The sequence below is a fragment of the Rhinolophus hipposideros genome (genome assembly GCF_964194185.1).
Source record: "Rhinolophus hipposideros genome assembly, chromosome: 13".
Lineage (NCBI taxonomy): Eukaryota > Metazoa > Chordata > Mammalia > Chiroptera > Rhinolophidae > Rhinolophus > Rhinolophus hipposideros.
Genome location: NC_138059.1, coordinates 61,584,503 through 61,608,006, shown reverse-complemented (window position 1 = coordinate 61,608,006; position 23,504 = coordinate 61,584,503). Strand labels below are relative to the sequence as shown.

General features: G+C 39.3%; 2 protein-coding genes across 2 annotated transcripts in view; one reads left to right on the top strand and one right to left on the bottom strand.

The window, feature by feature from the left end:
* Positions 1-14,735, bottom strand: part of DNAJC5B (DnaJ heat shock protein family (Hsp40) member C5 beta) — an 81,779-nt gene extending 67,044 nt beyond the window's left edge. Inside the window, exon 1 of the mRNA XM_081070457.1 lies at positions 14,528-14,735. The gene's annotated coding sequence lies outside the window, so the exon portion shown is untranslated. The remainder of the gene's footprint in view (positions 1-14,527) is intronic.
* Positions 1-23,504, top strand: part of LOC308506672 (uncharacterized protein) — an 87,758-nt gene that overhangs the window by 12,658 nt on the left and 51,596 nt on the right. The window lies entirely within an intron of this gene.

Sequence of the window (23,504 nt, the reverse complement as noted above, 5' to 3'; positions counted from 1 at the left end):
GGAAATATCATTCGACTGTAGATGAACATCACAGTGAAAATGTTAATATATTTGCAATGAATTCAATCAAAAAAGGCTCTGGGTTCTGTAGCTAGGGAGTGCCTGAGCTCAAATTTATAGATTAATTGGAAATGCAAGACATATATAGCTCTACACAAAACAAACCTGGACAAATCTAAGGCAGCTCCTAAAATATCAACATAATTCCAAGTGAAACATTAATTCATGGGATAAATCAGGAAAGGCTTGTATAGGAGACGTATTAGGTAACAAGCTTAGTTCAATGACCGTAGATGGTATGTAATAGCCCCACACCTGCCAGATGAAGTGTTTCCATTTACCTATCACAGATTATACACACATACACATCAACAAAGTGATCTACCTAAACTGAAAAACGTAAGGCTAAAGGAAGCCTGTATATTTATTATAAAGCAAAAGCTTGTTAATTGTATAAATGCTTCTTTGTGTCCAATAGACTACTTCTGTTCAGGCCTCAAGTCATAATAGCCTGTCAATTTTCCTGAATTTATTTCCATTGTTATCGCAGCCTTTTGGATAGGGTTTTTTGAGTGCTTTTTCTTGACCTTGACCAAAGTCTGTTTTGTTTGTAGCTGTGAAGGCTAAGAGTGCTTACATAGAGTATCTAAATTTATCAATAACCACATCAAGGTGACAAAGTGAGATTTCCTCACCTCAGAATATTCTAACTTGGAAATTAAAAGAGCTCAGATATGAACCGATAACTTTGTTCAGCATGAGTTAGGGGACAGAAGTACTGGAGAGACCACTAGACTGAGAGTGAGAGGATTTACTTTAGCCCCCAAGCCGGCACTGACCGCTCAATGACCGGACAGCACACTAACCCTCTCTGTGCTGGTTCCTCTTCTGGAAATGAGGACGTTAGAATGGATGATCTCTTATTTCCCCTCCACCTCTGAACTTCTGTGGTTTGTGACTAACACAATGGTCAGAGAACATTACAGTCAATAAATATACATGTAGAATGGTTAGGACATTCTGTGTTTTATTATTTTAGGGTAAACCTCAACTTAGTTTTCATTGACTATAAAATGAACAAAGTCTAAAAACTGGCCAAATGAAGTTTCAATTTTCAAGGATGTAAGCAGTTGGATCATGATCTAATTATGAAAACCATAGAGGCTTTTCTAGGTGGAGAATGAATATATGCTACAATTAATGTGTGAGTACACTTTATTTTTATCTGGACCTCTGGGCTTATTTATATGCTTTGAGTTATTACTACTTTTATAGTGTGAGCGTACTTGCCTTACTCCTGAGATGTATTTATTCCTGATGTGCTAGAGGCCAAAAGGTGCTGAAATTGTGTCCTGTGGATAGAGATGGGGTCTCCCCTCCCCTTGTCTAGTGCCGCTGGGGTCCCCTGTGGGTAACTAATCTACCAGTCAGAGCACTGGAACGCAGCTTCCTTTGAGGGACGTGGCAATAAACTGGGATCTGGCAGGCGAATCTCAGCGTGCTGCCTGGGCAGGACGTACTGGCTCTGGGGTCACACTGCTGAGACCCAGGCCAGTGCAGCTGAGTCAGGGTCTGGCACGCACTCTGCGCTCCGCTCGTAAACAGAGCAGCTATTTGCCATCACTCGGAGCCTCTCGGGGCCCCAAGACTTCAGGAAGAAACAAATACTTTCGAAGCCAAAACCCCAAGGCAAGGTAAAGAAAACAGAACCGTCTGCATCTCCAGCGATGATTTCACTGGCCTGAGTTCCTTAGAGGAGGAGCTGGAGATGGTTCCAGCTGAACTGTTTTACTTCCCACCCAGAGGGCCCTTCTCTTTCACTGTTTATAGGGGGTGGCCTTTTGCCTTTGAAGCCTGGAAATTTTAAAACCAGACTTTAGAATCAATCATGGTTGCTAACCCATAATAACTTTTGTTTCCTCCTTTTATTACTTTTGTTTGTATTTTTGTCCTATTTTATTCTATTAAACTACTTATTTCAGTTAATGTATATTTTGTTTAGTTTATTCTTCTCTGTCATTCTGGGAAGACGTTATTAAAAGAAAAACATGTAGATGAAAGAATAAACATCACTGGGGAACAAATCCAGACTACTTTAGAAAGTAATTTGACAACTGAGCTCTCGAAGTACTGGTGCATTTGCATTTTCCCAGTGGTTGGGGCTACCAGTCTTGGAAAAGTCCTTGTCGTCTGGCTTCCTGACAGTAAGGCTGGCTGTTGGGAGGACGTGCCCCAGTTGTCCTTCTGGTGTGACTGCCTTTGACCGTTGGTCTGCTTATTTGGAACTTCCACATTACTCTAAAATATCTGGCGCATAGTCTCTGCTTATTCCTAAGTCTGGAGACATTTGTTTTGTGATCCTCTCCTTCTGTTTACACACCAGCTATTCTGTTCTGAGCTTAGCGAATGGCACGTACCTGAACTGCAGGCATGGCTGGCTGATTGCTTCTAACTCTGTCAGGTAGTGTCCCACCTCTAATATATCAGTAACTGAACCTCCTGTTACCTTCTCCTTCTCAGTAGGCAGGCTGAGCCAGCGCTGGGTATTGTGATGTCACAGAGTAGGATCCCTGCTCCACCAAAAGGCCCAGGAGACCCTCTGGCTGCAGCACTTCCTTTCCTGCTCGCGGTGGGTGGTTGGGAAGGTAACCTCCTAATTTCTAAACTGACCCACAGAATTATAGACTCTTACTGTGGGCAATGATCTTTGAGACCCAGTGACTAGATTGTAATCTAACTCCCTTAATTTATCGGTGAGGAAATTGAGGCCCCAGGTAGTTAAGTGGGAGAATTAAACCTAAAACCCAGAGCCCTTCTTGAACACACTATGCTCACACTGAGCTCCACTCTCTGCGTTTATCTACATCACGTTTTCTGGTAGACAGCTTATGAGATGATTGGTACCTGAGTCCACCCACATCAAGAGACCATTCAGATAATTTGCATTATGGGAAGAGAACGGTCTCAGTGAAGATCATTAGTTTTTCCAACAATCTGTAGGTGCCAGGAATAAGCTAACTCTGGTGGGAGCCCTAACTCAGGAATCCGGAGCCACCAGACAATTCTAGATTAACAAGTAATGTGACTTTTGAGTAAACAATGTTTTCAATGAGATTTCACGATAAGGAACAAAGCTCGAAAGCCCAGGATGAGTGTTGGCTGTGAGGCCGTATCAGGTTTTAGTATTTGTTGAGGAGGGAATGGGAAGGAACGATCAGTAAAGAAATATTCTCACTAGAATTTAGTTCTTTCTTAGTACCCTTCACTTTTCACTGTCCCGATATGGTATTAAAAAATTACCTGCATTGCATGAGATGATTGTACCTGTCAAACCAGGGAATTGCGCTTACGGGAATCTCTCAGGAGGGGAAAATAAATTGGACTTTTATAATACCACAACCAACATTTTATATCATGCTGTAGCATTTACTGGCTGTGTTTACATATATCATTTCATTTAATCATCACAGCTCAGTGAGGTTAACTGTATTATTTTTAGTACAATTTTATGTGTGAGAAAATTACAGCTTAGAGAGGTTGTGACTTGCACATGATCACAAAGCTCATTAAGTGGAAAGGGTAACATTAAAGTACAAATCACATCTCCCAACCAAGCATTTCCCCCACCACAGGGCTTCCCCGGGATGGGAGGAATTGTTATTTGGTCCCAGAACACACTTAAAGGCAATTACATTAGGCAACCCTTTGAGTGACGGAGAAGAAATTATTCCCATGGGTCATAAATACTGCTTTACTGACCTCCTAAATGTCATCATAAAAACTTAGAGATATGGTTAATGAACACTAATTTCAAACTTTGAAATATTATAATCATTGCCCTTCCACCGGACAATTCCACGTCTGTGGATTCTCCTAAGGAAATCATCATGGATGTGAACAATATTTAGCCACAAGAGGCTCTTTGAAGCATTGTTTACAATAGAAAACAAGTTAAAAGGTCAACATTAGAAGAGTGTTCAAATGGATTATGATTAACTCATGCAAATAATATTGTAGATGAGATTTTCCAAACTATAATCAGGTTTGTGCCATCCTTGGAATATTGTTATCTGCACTAATATCTACTTAACATTTTCCTTTAAGCTAACTCCCACATTGACTAAAATCAGAGGATTTAAAGGGACATATGTAAGTGGAAATATGGTATAATTACCTTAAATGTCAGATAACAATAAAAACAAATATAAAGAGAACAAAGTACTGCTATTAATGCTTCGATTTGGTGCAGAGTTCCTGCACAAAAAGTGGACTGATTTAAGCAAATCATAATTTCTCTCAAAACCTTCACCTCTCTGCATTAAAAATCTTTTTTTTAACCACTGATATACGAGGTCTGACAATGAAGTTCGCAAATTTGTTGCAACGATGTTGCTAACCTTTTTTGATATCAGAGGGATTATTCACGATGAATTTGTACCAACAGGACACACAGTTAACCAAGTTTACTATTTGGAAGTGCTGAAAAGGCTGCGTGAAAAAGTGAGACGACCTGAACTTTTCGCCAACAGTTCATGGCTCTTGCATCACGACAATGCACCAGCTCCCACGGCACTGTCTGTGAGGGAGTTTGTAGGCAGTAAACAAATAACTGTACTGGAACACCCTCCCTACTCACCTGATCTGGCCCCCAATGACTTCTTTCTTTACCTGAAGATAAAGGAAATATTGTAATGAAGACATTTTGATGACAGTCAGGACATCAAGGGTAATACGACGACAGCTCTGATGGCCATTCCAGAAAAAAAGTTCCAAAATGTCTTTGAAGGGTGAACTGGGCACTGGCGTTGGTGCATAGCTTCAAAGGTGACCGTAGTGATATTCAGTGATGAGGTATGTAGCACTGTTTCTAGGATGAATTCATGAACTTAATTGTCCAAATTGTACAACAGTTTCAATAAGGAGAAGAAATATGTGTGTTATTCCAAATCTCAGTTCTGTACATTTATACATACCTTGTATACTAAATAATTACCAACTTCCAAAAGTGACCCTTTGATGTACCTCAGAAAAGAGCATAGCTGTTGTATGGACAGTTCATATAGGAAAATTCATACTAACCCTCTGTGCGATTTTCACTAATAATTCTCAGGAACTGTGTACTGCCTAGGGAGATTTAGACATTGGTTGGTGTTTTTGGGTGTTGCAGTAATTGGCGGTTCGCAGTACTACTGGCTTTGTGGGACAGGGGCCAGCGGTGTCAGACAGCCAGTGATGCCAGGCATGGCCCCACATGACCAGGAATTGACTGGTGATTCCAAGTGACTCTAAATGTCTTACAGAAAATCCAAATTGGTGATAAACATAGTGAGCCAGACCTAAATGTTATTCATAGTTTGTAATTCCCTAAACCAGACCTAAATCCATTTCACATGTAAATGCAACATTTTTACACAGCTTTACTATATGCCAATTTTTCCAGAAATGCAGCTGCTTCGTACATCAGGGATAATCATACTTTATTTTGTTCAGAACTTGACCAACAGTTGTTCAAAATTTTGGAAAAACAACATCACCCCTGGCCATGCTGCTAGTGGTGTTTGAGTCACCCTGAAACTCATCGGTATCCGTCTGCACTTACAGCCTCACATTCTCAGCGAATCTCTCGCTGGTAGTCAAACCCAAGCATTTAACTCACTGAAATGTATATTCTTTTATATGAATTATATTCTTTTGTTTCTCCTTTGTGTCCAAGGTAGGGCATTATGTTTATTTTGATTAAATTATGTACGTAGGTTGGTTGGCTACCTATGACTCTCATTTCAGGATTGCATAAGGGGAGTTTAAATTTTATCATTAAAAGGGAACACTGAGTCTGATAGGCTTGAACACCACTCAGCAATTCCAGGAAGTTATTGTATATGATACATTCACAGGCTCGACTAGGGATCTCACTGTAATTCACATGTTCTTCATAAAGTCGATTAGCCTTGTTATAAGCAACAATAACTATAAAATTATAGGTGCGATGTACTTGTTATATTTTTTAATTACTCACACCAAAAAGTGTAACCATTAAAAATGTTTAAAATGTGTTCATGTACCACCCAAAAACATCATCTTACTCATAAACTGTGGCTTATCTTGCTTTAAGCAATACAAGATTTTTCATGTTAATGATGTAGAAGAATGACCACAAGATATTAGTGACCAAAAAAATAAGTTGCAATAAAGTAGGTACCATTTTTAATAAATACACATACTGGGGAAAATTTGAAAGATCCCTAAAATACTAACAGTAGTTACATCAGAATAGGAGACTACATCAAGACTGTGATTTACATCTTTTGCATGCCTGCCTTTTCTAAATGTTTTAGAATGCACATGTATTGTTCTTAAATTAAGAAAAAAGAGGCTGTTTAAAATATATATACTAAGGAGATAAAATTGGAGGGAAATGTGGGACATTTATATTTACATATACATCTCTGAAGTATTTGACTTCTTTAATAAACATTTTTACTTTTGCTATCAAAAAATCTAATAATGTAGAAAATGAAACACAGAAATGTGGAAAGGAATATACCTGTAAATATAATGAATGACTATCAATTCTTTCTCAGTTGAAACAGAATTATTATAGATATACATTTGTGTATCATAACTATATATCTAACTAGCTAAACAACATATGTACGGCCAATAGACAACACGCACCTTTCTTTTTATTTACTTGGTATCCAAAAACGTTCATTACCGTATTCTTCCTACCATACAAAGTGCAAAGACCTAGACAGCAAGCAGAGAGTCATTAGAAGCAGCATAACACAAACCAACAATTTCCCTACTTTCATTAATGTTTTCAGTAGTGTCCATGGATTAACTAGTTCCCCAAACTTCCTTTAAAGGTCACCTTGCTTGGAATAGAGTGTTCTTACAGGAAGGTATGCAAGGATGGCACTCCCTATCACCTAAAGTGATCTTTCTCTAGCTATCATCTCATAAAACAAATAAAAATAAAAAACAAAAAAACAGCTGAATCCTTAATTGTGTTTTATCTTGGCTGAGCATGTACTTAATCCTTTCCATTCTGCTGATATATGAATGGCACTGCTTCTCCTTTACTATAGGTTTCTGGAATGAAACTGCCACACACCTGTGGAAAACTTCCCTCTGGCAGTGAGTTGAAGGAATATCTTCATTCTTCCAGCTAAATGAAAGTTATAGGTATTTGGGAGTCAGAGTTCAAAAGTTTCTGCTCAGTTTTGGAGGGGACTTTTATGGGGAAAAATATTAATTTTGTCAACACAGCCCAAATTTCTCAAACTGTGGTCTGCAAGACCACATATACCAGAAACACCCACCTTGCTTTTTTTTTTTTTCTAATTCATGTTTATTTCCACACAGCTATCTGGATTTACTGCCACTGAATCTCAGGACCTGGGTTAGGGTGCACAACCCCTCCAAGGGATTGTGCAACACAGAAAGGTATAAGAACAATTGCTGAGGCCAGAAGTTCCCAGACTTCACAGCAGAACATCCAATTGTCTGAAGGGCTTGTGAAAACACAGATTGCTGGCCCCATCCTCAAGTTTCTGGTTCTGGGGCCCTATGGAAGGAGACCAAGACATTTACATAGAGATAGATGATGATATAGATATAGATATAGATGTAGATGTAGATATAGATATAGATATAGATATAGATATAGATTTTTATGAGTGGAGTACATGTGTTTATTTGTTCAAGACGAGTTTATTGAGTGCCCATTATGTCCTATTCCAAATCAATCCATGAATCTAATGGAGGTCCAGTTAAAATGCCAATCAAATTCTTTTATGTTTAGTCTAAATAGATCCATTAGAGCAATTGTAAAAAAATAGTTTAAGATTTTTGAAAAATAAAATTCATAAATGAGAAATTATTCTACAAGTTACCAGAATTTATTATGATAGTATAATAATTAAGACAACATGGTACCAGCACAAGAATAGACGTATCAGTGGAACTGAGTGGGAAACCTGGAAACAGTCCAGATATATGAAAGAATAGTGTTAAAAGTACTGATTCTAACTGATGCTTTGGGAAGAGCTGTGATATCCATCCAGCTGATAGGGAAGGTGTAACATGAAATAATGACTTCATACCATATACAAAATAAACTCCAGATGACGAAAGGAATGACAACAACTAAAAAATTCTGTAAACATTCTAGAAGAAAACATAGATTATTTTTATAGAATTCTGGTGAGGAAAACATTCATAAACAAGACCCAAAGGAAGAAGTAATAAAATAAAATATAATAGCACACAAAAAGTTGTAACTGCTGAATGACAACATACGTGTAACAAAATTAAAGGAAAATAAAGACAGAGAGTATTCACCACATACATAAGAAAAAATATATAAGATATAGAATGCAAATAGCTTATAAATCAATACAGAAAGACATAATAAAATTACATTTTATTATATATTATATATTATATTGTGCAAGATATATTTTAAAATAAATCACACGAAGAAAAACAAATGGCTAATAAATGTAATGAAATTATTATCAAAATCACTAGGGAAATTCAAATTAAAACGAGATGACATTTTTAACCAATCAGTTGGCTAACTGTAAGAGATAGCTAGCAGCCAGTGTTAGCAAGAGTGAAAGGCAAATTTGGAGGTGGATTTGGCAGCAATATCTAAGCATAAATTTTACATAGCCTTCAACAACATAATTCCATGCTAAGGAGTCTGTTTAACACAAAAATGTGCACAAACATACAGGATGTTTATACCATGATGTTCATTGATGCATTATATTTATTAACTAGAACTGGAAGACTACACTTAATTTTACAGCAATGGAGAAACAGTTATGATGGTGTGATGGTCCTTAGTTGACTTTTTCCTCAGATCCATCCCCCCACCCCACCTCCTTCCCTGCAATCATGTGGTTACCAATTTGTGCTTCCTAATCCCTTCATCTTCTCCCTCACCCCCCCATCTAGCAACCCTCAGTTTTTTCTCTGTATTTCTGAGACTATTTCTGATTAGTTTGTTCATTTACTCTGTTCTTTAGATTCCACATGTAAGTGAAAGCACATGGTATTTGTCTTACTCCGTCTGACTTATTTCACTTAGCGTAATGATCTCTAGGTCCATCCATATCATTGCAAATGGTAAGATTTCATTCTTTATGGCCGAGTAATACTCCATTGCATAAATGTGCCACAATTTCTTAATCCAGTCGTCTACCGGTTGTTTCCATGCCTTGGCTATTGTGAATAGCGCTGCAATAAACAGGGGTGCATAAATTTTTTTGAATTAACGTTTTGGATTTTTCTGGATAGATACCTAAGCGTGGAATTTCTGGGTCATAAGGTAGTTCCAATTTCCAGTTTTTTGGATACCTCCATACTGTTTTCCATAGTGGCTGCACCAATCTGCAATCCCACCAACAGTACACCAGGGTTCCAGTTTCTCCACAGTCTCGACAGCACTTGTTGTTTGTTGATTTATTGATGATAGCCATTCTGAACGGAGTTTCTCTAATGATTAGTGAGGTTGAGCATTTTTTCATGTCTGTTGACCATCTGTATATCCTCTTTAGAGAAATGTCTCTTCATGTCCTTTGCCCATTTTCTAATTGGGTTGTTTGTTTTTTTGGTGTTGAGTTGAATGCGTGTTTTATAAATTTTGGATATTAACTCCTTACCTGGTGTATCATTGACAGATGTCTTCTCCCATTCAGTAGGCTGCCTTTTTGTTTTATTGATGGTTTCCTTTGCTGTGAAAAAACTTTTATGTTTGATGCAATCCCATATGTTTATCTTTTTTCTTTTTTTTTAACTTCCCTTGCTGAAGGGGACATATCAGTAAAAATATTACTCAGGGTAATGTCTGCAAACTTACTCCATATATTTTCTTCTAGGAGTTTTATGGTTTCGGGTCTTACATTTAAGTCTTTAATCTGTTTTGAATTTGTTCTCATATATGGCATAAGGAGGTGGTCCAGTTTCACTTTTTGCATGTGTCAGCAAGACATTATATTTTTAGCAAGTATCCAGATGATCATGGCTGATGGTTGGGACCACACTTTGAGAACCCCTGCACTCATCCCTAGAAACTAAGAGTCTAAAGACATTTCCAAACACCTAGGAATGGGGCATGCTGAGATCAGATGCTGCTTGTTTGGGGTTTGTAAACCTTTGAGAGATTTTAGGAGAGTCCACAACATGAACCAAGACAACCCATTTGTATGGAAAAGCCACTGGAAACCGCTTGGATGGTCCTGAAAGTTGGGTGGGGTGGAACCACAAGGAATCACCAGGGTGGGGGTGAATGGTATTAGCCAGTTTGACAGAGACACAGATATGACAGCCACCTGCATCTGCATGCTGAGAGGGGATGGGTTCAACAAAGAAACAACGGTTTCTGCCAGCACTTGTGTCTGGGAGAAAGCTGCTCCTCCAGCCTTTGACCTGAAGCCAGACAATTCAGTTCCTCCCTGTGTGTCCCTGGCACCATTTGAGCTACTGCCCCAGTACTGGAGCTCAGAGCAAATGAGTCCCTCAGTGATTGAGTCCGTGCACAGGCACTTTAAGAGGACATCTGGGACTCCAGCTGCCCTTCCTCTCACTCAGCTACAATCTCCACTGGTTTTCACAACCAGAAGTTGTTGGGACTTCTCTTCTCAGCACTGGAAGCCTGGGCTGGCGAGCCTGGTGTAGGGTTGGGACCCCTCGCTCCTTAGGGGAGACCTGTGCAGCTGAGATATCCCTCTGGATTTTTAATTGCCACATATCGATATGGGGACCAGCCTGTTCCACGTCCCTGCCCCTCCTACTAGTCTCCATTTGGCTTCTTCTGTATATTTTTAGTTTTGGACTCCTGTTCAGCTGGACTTCAGGTGAGTCTCAATGATAGTTGTTCTGTAGTTTAGTTCCCACAAATAATTTTTATTTTTCCACTAAAACTCTTGTAGTCTATGTCCATCCGTTCAGGATTCTGCAAATCAAACAGAATCACTTTCCCTTTATTTTGTACCTCTTATATGTGAGAATTTTGATGAATGAACACAACTGATGTGTGATTTTTCAGATGCCTGCATTAATTTTATTTCAATGACCCACTGAACACCAGTGTTAGCATAACAACAGTTACCAGGAGCTAAAGCTACAAAATAGGTAAAGGATATGAACAGACTATGTGCTAGAGATTTTAATTAAGCCTTAGTGACTCTGAAGCTAAACTCTCCTTTAAAGGATGTTATGAGAATTCAACATAATCCTGAAAACGTAAATCTAAATCCAGACTTTTTTCCAAACCAAACTACTTATACTTAATAGAAATGAAAGGATGCCTGGAGAATCAGAAAGATATGTATTGTCAATGTTTGTTACCATAAGACCCACTTCATGTAGTCATAAAATCATATTTTCTCAAAACAAAAGTAGTGCTATATAATCCAGCGTAATTCATTTTTAAGTAGTGTTAATGACATTAGTAAAAGAAAATGTCAGCCAAACTGCAATAAAGCATTTCCAGGCCAATGAAAGTAGTTTCAGTTGGAGCTTTAAAATTATTGGCTTTGAAAGGTTAAAATAATAAGTGATCACAGATCCAAGAATTACAATACTCAAGCTATTAGCAAAGACATTTTATGCTCTATCACTATCAAAGTCTCAGAAACTTCTCAGTTTAGGTGATTCTTATAGGACAATCTTTGCTATGTGATTCCTCTGTGAAGAACAGAAAGTTATATATAAAGGACCAATAACACAAACATTTTCAGAAATTAAAAAAAAGTGTACTTGGCGTTGTAATAATACATTTGTGTAATTCTGTTTGGACGTGACTGGAAATGCTTTAAACCAAATATAAGACACACTGTGAAGATCTACATTCCCAAAGACGGGTGCTGATATTGGTCTAACTTTCTCACCAAGACACCTTGTCAGAAAATTTTTCTTATTCTTACACCCATGACAGCAGCAGACACAATCACTTCTCAGGAATAAGGGAGTATATCATTTATCGAACTTTGTGATTAGGTACTTGACATACATTATACTTGTCCTCACCACTCTCTTGTGAGGTAGGTGTCTTGTGAATGCCGTTTTACCTAGAAGGACAAAGTTCAGAGAAGTAAAATTTGCCTTGAGCTCTGTAGTAGTCAGTGATGGAGACAAGATTGAACCTGAGAAATGTCTGACTCCAGAGGTTGTGCTCTCTTAACCCCAGACTGAATCATCCTGGAATGAGCTATAGTACTTATACCTGCCCCTACATCAGAGAAGGCAGTCTGTTTCAGCTTAAAAACAGGGCTAGAGTTTCTGGGAGGAGTACAAATAAAGGCGAGACAGTGAAAGGTCTGAACGAGGGCCTTTGGTATCAACTCTTTCTGTTAACGAGAACATGAAAGCAAGATTTCCTTCAAATAATCCGAGGGAAGTGGGTACAGACATCTACTTTATTGTTTGCAAAGAAACTCTTGCTAGTTCAGTTAAAATTTTGGAGCTGAATTATTCCTAGTTAAGCTGAAATTTTATAAATTATATATTAAATGCATCAAGAGAAATAATTATTTATCAAAAATATGAAGTCGGTCCCTTTGTTGAAAGAAGGGATATTTACATCCTAGCTTATCTCCTTTATTAAGTTGAAATTTTCACTTCATAATTCATTGACTTCCACAAATACTAATTGCAAACCTACCACTATGTCAAGTGCTACAGGGGATGGGGTTGAACAACGACATCATCCTCAGAGATTTAGAGCCTAATGGTGCATAAGTTAAATGCAAAGAAAAACAAAAAAAAAAACTCTATCAGGAGGCCGTATATACATATTATAAAAATAATTATTATTAAAGTGCTATGAGATATTAAAGGAGAGAGAACTGACATCTGGGTGTGGCAATCAGAGAAAGCTTCATGAAGTGGAAGGTATATGAAATGAGTAAAAGGATAGGTACTTTTTTAACAAGTGAAGGTGAGAGTGAGAGGTGAGAAGGAATTTCTGGGTATAGCCGGGTTAGAATTTATCTGTTATCAATAATTCTAATCAAGTCAAAGACATGCATTTATTTGTAATCCACTCCAAAGGCTTTGAGAGACCATGTGCCATATTATTAAATTACACATATAATAGGATAGTTAAAAATAAAGATTATATGGGAACTCCTATACTTTTTGCTCTATTTTTTTATAAACCTAAAACTGATCTTTAAAAATTAATCTATTATTTTAAAAAATAAAGGTAGACTATATTATGTTTCAATTCAATGTTTGTTTACTTTTTTTAAATTAAGGAAAAGTCACCTCAAAACCTTACTACCTGCCACTGTCACAGGTGGCTTCCATTATATTATGATCCAGTCCAATATTTCCTCCTCCTCCACGTCAGCGTTCTTCAGCTCAACTGTGCTGGCTCCTGATGCCCCAGATCTTGTTATCACCCAGTTCTAAATTTTTAAATTTCAGTTGTTCTCTGACCATCTCTTCCTGTTCTTCCACACCATTTCCTATTGAATTGCTCTTTGAGCCTGACAAGGGCCTACATTCCATACTGATTTTCCCAGTATACCTTGTTGAACTAAGGACGACATTGTCCCATCAATCACCCTCTTGGGCACACCTTAGATACTTTACTTCATTGTCCTGTTGAACTCTCCCAGCAACAGCTGAGCCTTTGATAAACCTGCCTCTTTTCCTTTTCTTTACCCCAAATAGTTATCATAGCTGAAGAAACTCCTAACACCGTGCAGACTGCTTCCACTGCAAATGGTCTCCAACCTCAGTTATGCCCTCAACACAAGGCGACTCTCCCATTGCCCATTGCGCAGTTGACAAACCTTGTCCAGTCTCCTGAAGCCCTCTCTCTTACCTGTTTCCCTCTCACCCTTAGCAGGGAGCCTTATCTCCTCTGCAAAGAAGTCAGAAGTCATGAAGCATTACCTCTCCCAGCTCCAGCCCCACACCACTCAGCAGCACCTCCACAGTCTGCACCCTCCCGTACCTCCTTCCTTCAGCTAACACCTCCCTTTGTGCGCCGAGCCCCAGTTGATACTGCCACTTTAGGAACTTGTTGTTCTAACTGTCTCCTTTAGCTCATCTCTACCACCGTCTCTCTCTTCTCAGCATAAAAACATTCTCAAGTCTCTTCTATTTATAAAAACACAAAATCTCCCTTAAGCCCAGACCTTACTCCCAACACAGCTACTTTCAGTTCTCTTTTCTCCTTTTACAAGCCAAGCTAATGCAAAGAATAACCTACTACGGTCCTTTCAAGCCACAATGCCCATCTCCAAAGCAAGATAAGAAAGACACAAAAGTACCCAGGCTTGATAGTATTTTATAATGAATGACTCCCTTCATAACATCACTCTCAAACTCTCCCAGGACTTTGTTCAACCTCCAGCTAGCAGACAGACTACTCACGTCCCTGTCTCAAAGACTGTTTACAGTATCTTCATATGGTTTTTTCTCATTCTAATACCATTGCCAGCACATCTGGAAATGGAGTCTGTGCAGTTCAGAGTCAGATGGACCTGGACTCCTGGTTACTCACCAGCTGTGTTTCTGGCTTGCCTCTCCTTGGGAATCACAAAGACGTCAGCTTTCAGCAGTTTCTCCTTCCTCATGAGATCTTGGTGTAATCAGCATGTTTCCTTGAAACCATTTAACTCACAACTTTTTATTTCTTCTAAGGTGTCTTGGATTACCTTCCCTTTCACTTTGAAATGATTTTCCTCTTAATTCCTCCTCTGCTAATACTCAAGTGGCATTCAGAACTCTAAAGGAATTTACCTCTACCGCGAATTAATCTTTTCTATGTGTAGTTTGGGTTGAACTCCACCCAAGTTTATTTCCATAACTATTCCTTGATCCTAGGGTTGCATTGGTAGGAGATACCCAGGCTGAGCATGTCAAATCACAATGCTGTACACCTGAAATTATTACAGTATAATACTGTATGCCAATTATACTATAATAAAAAAATGTTTTTAAAAAGAAGAAAAGACAACTGTGTAAATTAAGACATCAATTGAGAATGTGTTCCAATTTAAGAGACATTTAAATGTGCAAAGGAAGCTCTCTTTTGGCATATAGGAAATACAGTATTTTTGACTACTTACTGTGCAAGACACCATGATAAGATATAAACTGATACAGAGATGGTCCCATATGGTACCAACCCAAAGGAGGTCCCCTACCGAGTAGGGAGACAAAAATCACACAGATTTCAAATGCAAACCAAGTGTTCCAGCAGAGTTGTTAAGACCACCATATTTGGAGTTAAATTCTGAGTTCAAATCCTTAACTAGTTTCCTCATCTATAAAGTGGAAAAAATGGTGCCTGCTTTGCAGGAGTGCTGCAAAGAGGAAATGAGATGGTAAATGCAGAGTTTAGCATGGTTCAAGCCCACTGGAAGTTCTCAATAATGTCAGCGTGATTTTGATGACTAGCTCTATGGACCTAAAGGACAAAGGGAAAACAGACGCTAGGGAGACTCAAGAAAGACTTCATTCAGTCGATGGCCGTTATGAAAAGCCTTGAAGGATGCATTGTATTTCTTTAGGGCGGGATGGAGGAGCTGCATCTCTCTACAGTCCTGGCATGGGGACCCTGAACCTGCCAGTATAACGCCTTAGGGGTCATGGGCAGAAATGAAACTTTGTACATGTTGAAATTCACAATATTTATTTAGGATTGCACCTGGTTGATTTATTTATTCAATAAATTCCTATTTATAGCTTCGATTGGAAACAGGCAATACTTGTTGAGGTGCTATAATATTCATAAGTCAAGAAAGCAAGCAAAAGTATTTTGAATACATGTTACTGTGAATTATTTCAAAAGAGCATACTTATTATTAATGACAGGCAGTGTATGATGTACTCCTTGGCTTGTCACCCCGTCTAGGGAGTACGCGTAAAGGAGGAAGAGTGGGTAATTATATTTCACATGAACATCAAGTTGAGTGCTCCTTCCTGTAGTTTTGTAAAGCAGAATTGTGGCGAGATTGTCCCTTGTTAATGCCAGGGGAAATTAAAAAATAAATGTCTTTTTTAAAATGTCTTTTAGATAAACAAGTAAAACCTGTTAAAATGGTTTGCAGTCATTGAACATAGGTCAATTCTCATTAAAACAAACTCCGTGGATAAGTCTGAATTACTTTATTATGTTGGTATTTTGTTGTATCAAATCTTGCTTGGCATGAAATTAAATATATAAAGTTTGTATCAGAGCAAAATAAATATTAATATTATTATTAATTAAGCCATTGGTAGAGGACTCAAATAATTTTGCGATAAAAAAGTTTTCTTAAGGTGCAAATTTATGGCTCAAAAACAAACACGTAATTTTTCAAATCTTGTTCTATAAATGTAGAAGTGAATTTTTGCCTCAGATGTCTGTTTTAATAATTGCCTTCAAGATATTTATCAGAAAAACACAGTAGAGATTGTGTCATTAAGATTTATAGTATATTCTGCATAAAAATGATCTAAGAGATTCTAATATTCATTAGCATTCTATATCTCAATCTCATTCCCAAGGAGTTTATTATAGGACCTTGTTTGGGACTATAAAAATTATCTGGGTTTTAATAGTATCACTAATTAGTAAAGTTTGATATAATGTTCTGGACTTGAGTCATCGGAGAACATTTCTAGTATCTCTTGTGGGTATATTTGGAACACTCTAACCTAATTTTGGAGAAAGAGCTGCTCATTATCTAAAGAGGCCCTACAACTTTCTCCTTCATGCACGCCCTCACCTCTATTAAACTCAGCTGCCTTCTAGAGCCATTCCTCAGTTCCTTGGCAACCTTTGTCAGATGTATTAATCGGCTTTTGCTGTGTGTACAAAAACTTGTCAGTGGCTTGCAATAACAAGACATTTATGTTTTGCCTATAAGTTGAGCGGGCAGCCGAGGCAGCCCTGCTCTTAGCTGTCGGTCAGATTCAGGTATGTTCCATGAGTCTTTCATTCTGGGACCCAGGTAGAAGGAACAGTGGCTCCTGGGCCAAACTCTTCTTAACGTAGAGCGTGGGAACACAAAAGGCCGAGAGGTCAAGTCAAATGGTGCAAGCACATTGAAAGCTTCTACTCACATTCATTGGCCAAGACAACTTATATGGCCAGCTCCATAGGTGGAGAGGGTAAGAAACTCTTTATATAGATGAGGAAGGGAAGACAGAAGTGAGTATTTGCTGAATAGCAAGCCCCCCCCCCCCAGCCTACCCTCCCCCCTCCACACACACACAACGTACCATAGTAGAACAGAGTCGGGATAACAAAAAGAAACAACCCATTGCAGAAGGGGAAGCAGTCACTGGCCTGTGTCTGTAGGAATTCTGAAATCTTCCTGGGTAAATATTGCCAAGTCCCCAAGCTGGAGGTAGGGAATACTCCTTGACTAGGCTCCAATTTTGTTCTCATTAATCGGCTCTTCCTACCATTGTTCTCATGGCTCTTGGCTCCACCTTCTGGGAGGTAATTTTCCATGATCCTTCTTGTTCACATCTGAGGGAGAATACGTTCTCCCTGGCAGCTGAGCAGTTCCTCATCCTGCTATCTGCCTGCAGAATATTGGGGACCCTAAGGTTTATTTGTTTTTAAATAAAATTTTAATTGAGAATAGTTTTAGATTTACACAAAAGTTGCTAAAATAGTACAGAGTGTTCTCATATTACCCAGTACTGAGTTTCTCTTATTATTAACATCTTACATTAGTGTGGTACATTTGTCACAATTAATGAGCCAATAGTCATACATTATTATTATCCTCATATTTTTTGTATGCCTTAAAGAGTCACAATCTTGTTTAGAAAAAAATGTCCCAGTCTCTTTCAATCCAGGCTAGGCTGCTTTGGGACTTAAATTTCTCTCACAAACTGAGGAAAACTTTTTTTGTAATTCTGTTAGCAACATGAGACAAGAGCCATATCCACAATAATTTTCAAGCTCTCTAAACTTAATTACAAACAGTTTGCATTTATCAGTCTTTGTGGAACTTAGTCCTTCTTTTTTTTTCTATGAGCCATTTTGTCCAGGTAAAAAAAATTGACTGGGTGCCACCTAAATCCACTCAAAGGTTTACCAAAGAGTAAACCTTTTTGGTGTTTTTTATTTAATGGTGGTTTTTATTTAATCTTTGTCCTGAGATACATCTTATTTAGCATCATAACCAGGCTTTGTGGCCTTAAGCATTTCTCAGTTTTTTCCTGTTTCTATTTGAATATGGGCAACCCAGTCCTACTTTTCACATTTACGAGTCCCAGAATTTCTGGAGTCACTCTTTACTCTTTCATCGCTGCCTGCAAGCAGGCCAGTTCTTTCCTAAGAGACCTTCACAAAGGCAGCAACTAGCTCATGCTGTCACAGTCTGTGTTGAAATCTTCTCACCAAAACCACATGTTCAGGGGGTATATTTTTTGTCTTCAAGTTATTACAGGTGACAGTTTTACCAAATACTTGCTATTAGATAACACGGATCACCATTTTTCCAGTCCCCCAAACCTTTTTGCTGCCTGATGTTGAATTCCAAGGCCAAAGTCACATATTTTTAGTTTTTTTTCATCACAGCAGCACCACATTTTTCGGGACAAATGTCTATATGAGTCAGCTTTTCCTGCAATAACGCTGTGTAATAAACAACCACGAGATCTCTGTGACTGATAAACACATCTTGCTCATAGATCTGAGGTTGCCTGCAGTGGCTCTGCTCCAGCCTGCAGGCAGTTCAAATCAGCTTCTCTGTTGTCACTCAGCACCCAAGCTGACCCAGAAGGCTCTTTCTACCACAAAGGGCAGGAATGCAGAAGGCCAAGCCAAATCACACAGGCACATTTTTAAGTTTCTGCTCTCATTTTATTGGCCAAAGCAAGTCACACAGTCAGCTCTAGTCAACAGAGGGAAAAGAGAGAGCAAATACTTACACAAGAATACAATCTAATTCACCAGGCAAAGATCTTCATTATTTATCATTCAGGTGGTCACTAAAATGTAGGGGGAGCAGAAAAGGGAAGGATGCAAATATGGTTAGGGAAAAAGCTTTTTAATACGCTGCCACTCAAATTCTAATCCCTTCTTTCATCTCCCTTAACTAGCTCCTTTCCCTAAAAGACTGTCCAGGGCTGGATTTTGTCACCTATTTTCTGAGGGGTTGGGGTTGCGTCAATACCTGATTTCTGAGGGGAGTGCAAAGACTTTTCAATTTCACTCTGGAATGCTCCTCGGTGCTTTCCAAGGGCTACTGTCTGGCTCTTATCCAGTGGGCCCAGCTCCAAATGAGCCAGAGATTTCTCTTTCCAGCCCTGTTACCTCTGCTGCAGATAAGAGTTCTCTTTTACCACTCTCTTCTAAGGGGGATGATCCTTTTGCCTTTTTAAGGAATTTACAATGTCCTGATAGGTCTCCAAGTCCTTCCCTGGCCTCGGGCAGAGAAGAGAATTGAAGGCCGAGTTGCTGAGCGTGGTTCTGACAATCTCTCAAGATCAAAGCCAAGGTCCTAGCACCCAAGATACACCTTTGCACGTGTTCCTCCTGGGTTTTAGGCAGCAGGCCCTAGCCAGACTTGTAATCCCTGCATTTCTCTCAGTGCCTTCTCTCCTCATCCTCACTGGCTCCATTTGTTCGGGCCGTCACCACCTCCAGCTTGGCTTCCTGTACCAGCCTTTGAGCCCAGCTCTACCTTGAGCCTGCCCACCCCCAAACCACTCTCCACTCAAAGTGATCCAGAGGGATCTTTCTAGGGTGACCATTTGATCTTGTGGCTCTCTTGATTTAAGTCTTTCAATGTTTTCACATTTTGCCTTTAGTAAATAAAAGGTGGTTTTCCGTGGGTACCCCCTTTTGCCCCCAAATATTCAGCGTTAGCAAAGAATCAAGCTTCCCCCTCCCACGCAGGCTCCCACACTTCCAGCCTTCTGGATACAAGTGAAATGGCCCTGGCCATTCTGCTGGACAGGCCTACGGGGCTGCAGAGTAGGACAGAAAGCCTAAGTGCCCCGCAAGTGTGCCCTCCCCCTCGGCCAACACCTCCCCACACCACCCCTGACCTCCCCAAAGCGGGAAATGACTACTGAAAGAAATGTAATCAAACTGCCAGACACATGATATTCGCTTCACAAATTGTGAAACTTAAGTCCTGCGCCCACTTGATCCTGTCTCTGGTATCAGGAAGTAAGTAGAGAAGGCTGCTAGGGAGTCAATGGGGAAGGAAATTTGAAATAATTCTCTTCTTTGGGGTTTCAGAAGTAATAGGAGAACAATTTCTGTCCGAGGTAGGAGTAGGTGACCGCATGCAGTACCTTTTGAAGTTTCTCAGCCTTATTGGGAGGTAGAAGATATCTTTCAGCGTTTCTTCAATTTCTCAGATCGGGCATGAAGAAGGGCAGAGACTCCAGCTTAGTCACAAAGTTGATAGCTCTGTCAGGAAGAATCCATGAAAGTCATAAATCCATGTTTGCTCATAAACAGATCCCTCTTCCCTGGACAAAATCACTGTTCTCTTTTGAAATGATTTCAATCAAACCTTTTTCGTTTCCAAGTCACAAACACATCAAGCTAACAGAAGCAAAACAGTGTGGTTATTGTAAGGATTCTGGGGTGTCTCATAAAGCTCAAGGTCAGAAAAGTGGGCCTTATGAGTAACTGAAATGAGGACTTGGCTACTATAGTACAAATTGAAGCCAAATCTGAGCGAGTATGTATTGGCATTGATGTTTTTGTGTAATTATTATGTTAATACCACTTAGCCCAGGAGAGCGAATGCTGGACTCGTCAAATGCCAGCTGTATTCAGCTTCTCTTCCTCCCTGAAACTGACCCTCCCACCACTTTCTATGCAGGGAACCGGCATGTGGGTCATTGTTCCCTACATAGGACAGCCTTTGGTGGACCCATGACAAGGGCATATGATCCAAAGGCATCTTATCCATTGCTGGCCAGAAACCTGTGAGGTGGGTCAGTACAAAGGTCTCACCCAATAATATCAAGTAGTTAGCTCAAGCCAATTAGTTTGGATTGTGGAATATGGGAGCATTGGCTCGTGAGTAATAAAGGTAAATGGAACCAATTTCCAGAGAGTCACAGATGCCATAGCTAAGCGAACATAATGGCTCAGAGAGCTGGAGATAGTCATTGACCTCTAGAAGTATCTTTCCCAGTTCTAGTTTATAGGTACCTATATTAGTTTGCAGGGGCTCCTGTAACAAAGTTCTACAAGCTTAAACAACAGTAACTTATTTTCTCACAATTCTGGACGATAAAAGTCTGATATCAAGGTGTTGGCAGGGTTGGTTTCTCCTTGGCTCAAACATGGTCATCTTCTCACTGTGTCCTCACAGTGTCTTTCTTCTGTGCGTGTCTGTGTCCCAATCTCTTCTTATAAGGATAGCAGTCAAATTGGATTAGGGCCCATGCTAATGGCTTCGTGTTAACTCAATTACCTCTGTAAAGACCCTATCTCCAAATACAATTACATTCTGAGGGACTGGAGTTTGGACTTCAGCATGTGATTTTGAGGGGTCCCAATTCAGTCCATAACAGTGCCTCCTGCCTTTCTTTTTTTTTTTTTCTTCTTTTTTTACCTATATGATAAGCAGTCTCTATTTTAGTAAATTTTAATTCGGATAGAACAGCACTTACTATATATAGCATCTTGGATCAAAAGAAAAACCACCATAAGAAATTTCTTCATAAAAATTAGGACCTTTACCAAAGGCCTAATTTGATCATTCTAGCTGAATCTAGAACTGTCTTTTAATAGATCCATAGTGAATTTCCTCAGTCTAACAGAAACAGATCTCGCGGTTTCATGTAATAATGGTTTATCAGAGTCAAGCCACAAAATTTTCAACCTCTCACATCTTCTATTTATCTAATTACCCAGCCTTTTCTTAAAGAAATCCCCCTTTCAATGAGCATGTATTGACTACATGTAAACCTAAGAGCTATGTGAGCAATCTTATTCTATTTCATATAAACATTTTATTCTTTTAACTTGAGAACTCTAATTTTCAATTTCCAAGTCTTATAATTATGAAGTCTCCTGAAGACAGTTTCCATATTAATTAGTTAATGATGACTGTCAATTTAACAAACTGAAAAATCCCAAAGCGTCAATGATACAAATAACTACAAAAGCTTATCACTGGCAAAGAACCACGAAAGCATAGATACAAAACTCCAAGCATCGCCAAAAACACCTATTCAAGTTCTTGATTCAGTTATGACAGATATACCTCCTACCTTTTTGAAGTGACTTGTATGACTATGCAATGAAAAGAACCTAACAAACTGTATTAGGACTCTCTGTTGTAAGCAGAAAACCAATTTAAGCATGCTTTAGGAAAAAGAGAATTTATTCTCCCAAGTAACTGAAATGTCAGGAGTATCACTATGTTTAGGCGTGTCAGGATTCGGAATTGAAATAAGGTCATTTTATTTGTCAGAGTCCTGGCAAGAAATAGATGGCTCCATCTACTGGGTTTTTTAAAAAAGGAAGAAAGGGGATCCAGAGCAAGTAATAGTGAGACATCGTCACCATCTCTAGGCATGAAGGGGCAAAGCCAGAGTGATTACTGGAACCTGAAGACAGAGAGTTGTATGACATGGGTCCCCTGACAGGAACTGTAGTCTTCAATAGACACACAATCAGCCTGAGGAGACCCCACGGAAAGGAGCTGGGAAATAAATAGTCTAACGTGTCTCAGCTCCTGATAGCACTCCCACCTGGAAGCCAGGTGGAGGAGAGGGTGATAGAGTCCATTTAGTGAAGCGGTAAAGAGGAGGAGAGAGAAAATCTGGGGCAAGTGGAAAATATGGGGAACCACCACTGAGACTTGGTCTCACTCGCCATCTTCTGTGTTCGTGTCTTTCTAAGCAGGGTCTCAGCTCATCAGTCTTATAGAGTGCAACCTGTGGGAGGCGAGCTGCTCTTACCCAAGTGTTTTTCAGCAAAAGTCCAGGATTTAGTCTCATTGGCCTGGCTTATATCTCCAAACCAATCTCTGTTTCGATCTATACTGATGTCCATCCCTAAATCAGTCTCTGGGGCCAAAGGACAACTGAGCAGGGCATGCTCATCTGAATACCCTTGCAGCTAGAAGGTGGGGTTCATCTCATAGAAACACATAGTGTAGAGTTGGGAAGAATGGCTCCCCAAAGTAAAATGGAGGTGATGTTGACAGAGAAGGGGTAATACATAGAGGCCAGACAGGCAAAAACAGTGTATGTACATTACCTTACCCAGACTCCTCATAGGCCAGTCCTTGGTAAATATGTAATGACTAATTGCATGGATTGGATGTGATATGTTTTGAGAACTATTAATTGCACATAGTTGGAGCTCAATAAACATTTTCAAAAATTTCTTGGAATAATCCCTGGACAGAATTATTTTGTAATTGACTTAGAGATGTTTCTGGATCTAGAGGATATTTTTCCTCTTCCAATCTTTACAGTGATCCTTATGAATGTTGACTTATGATTATTAACTTCTCATTTGCAGAAATCTATATTTGCGCCCCAAACAC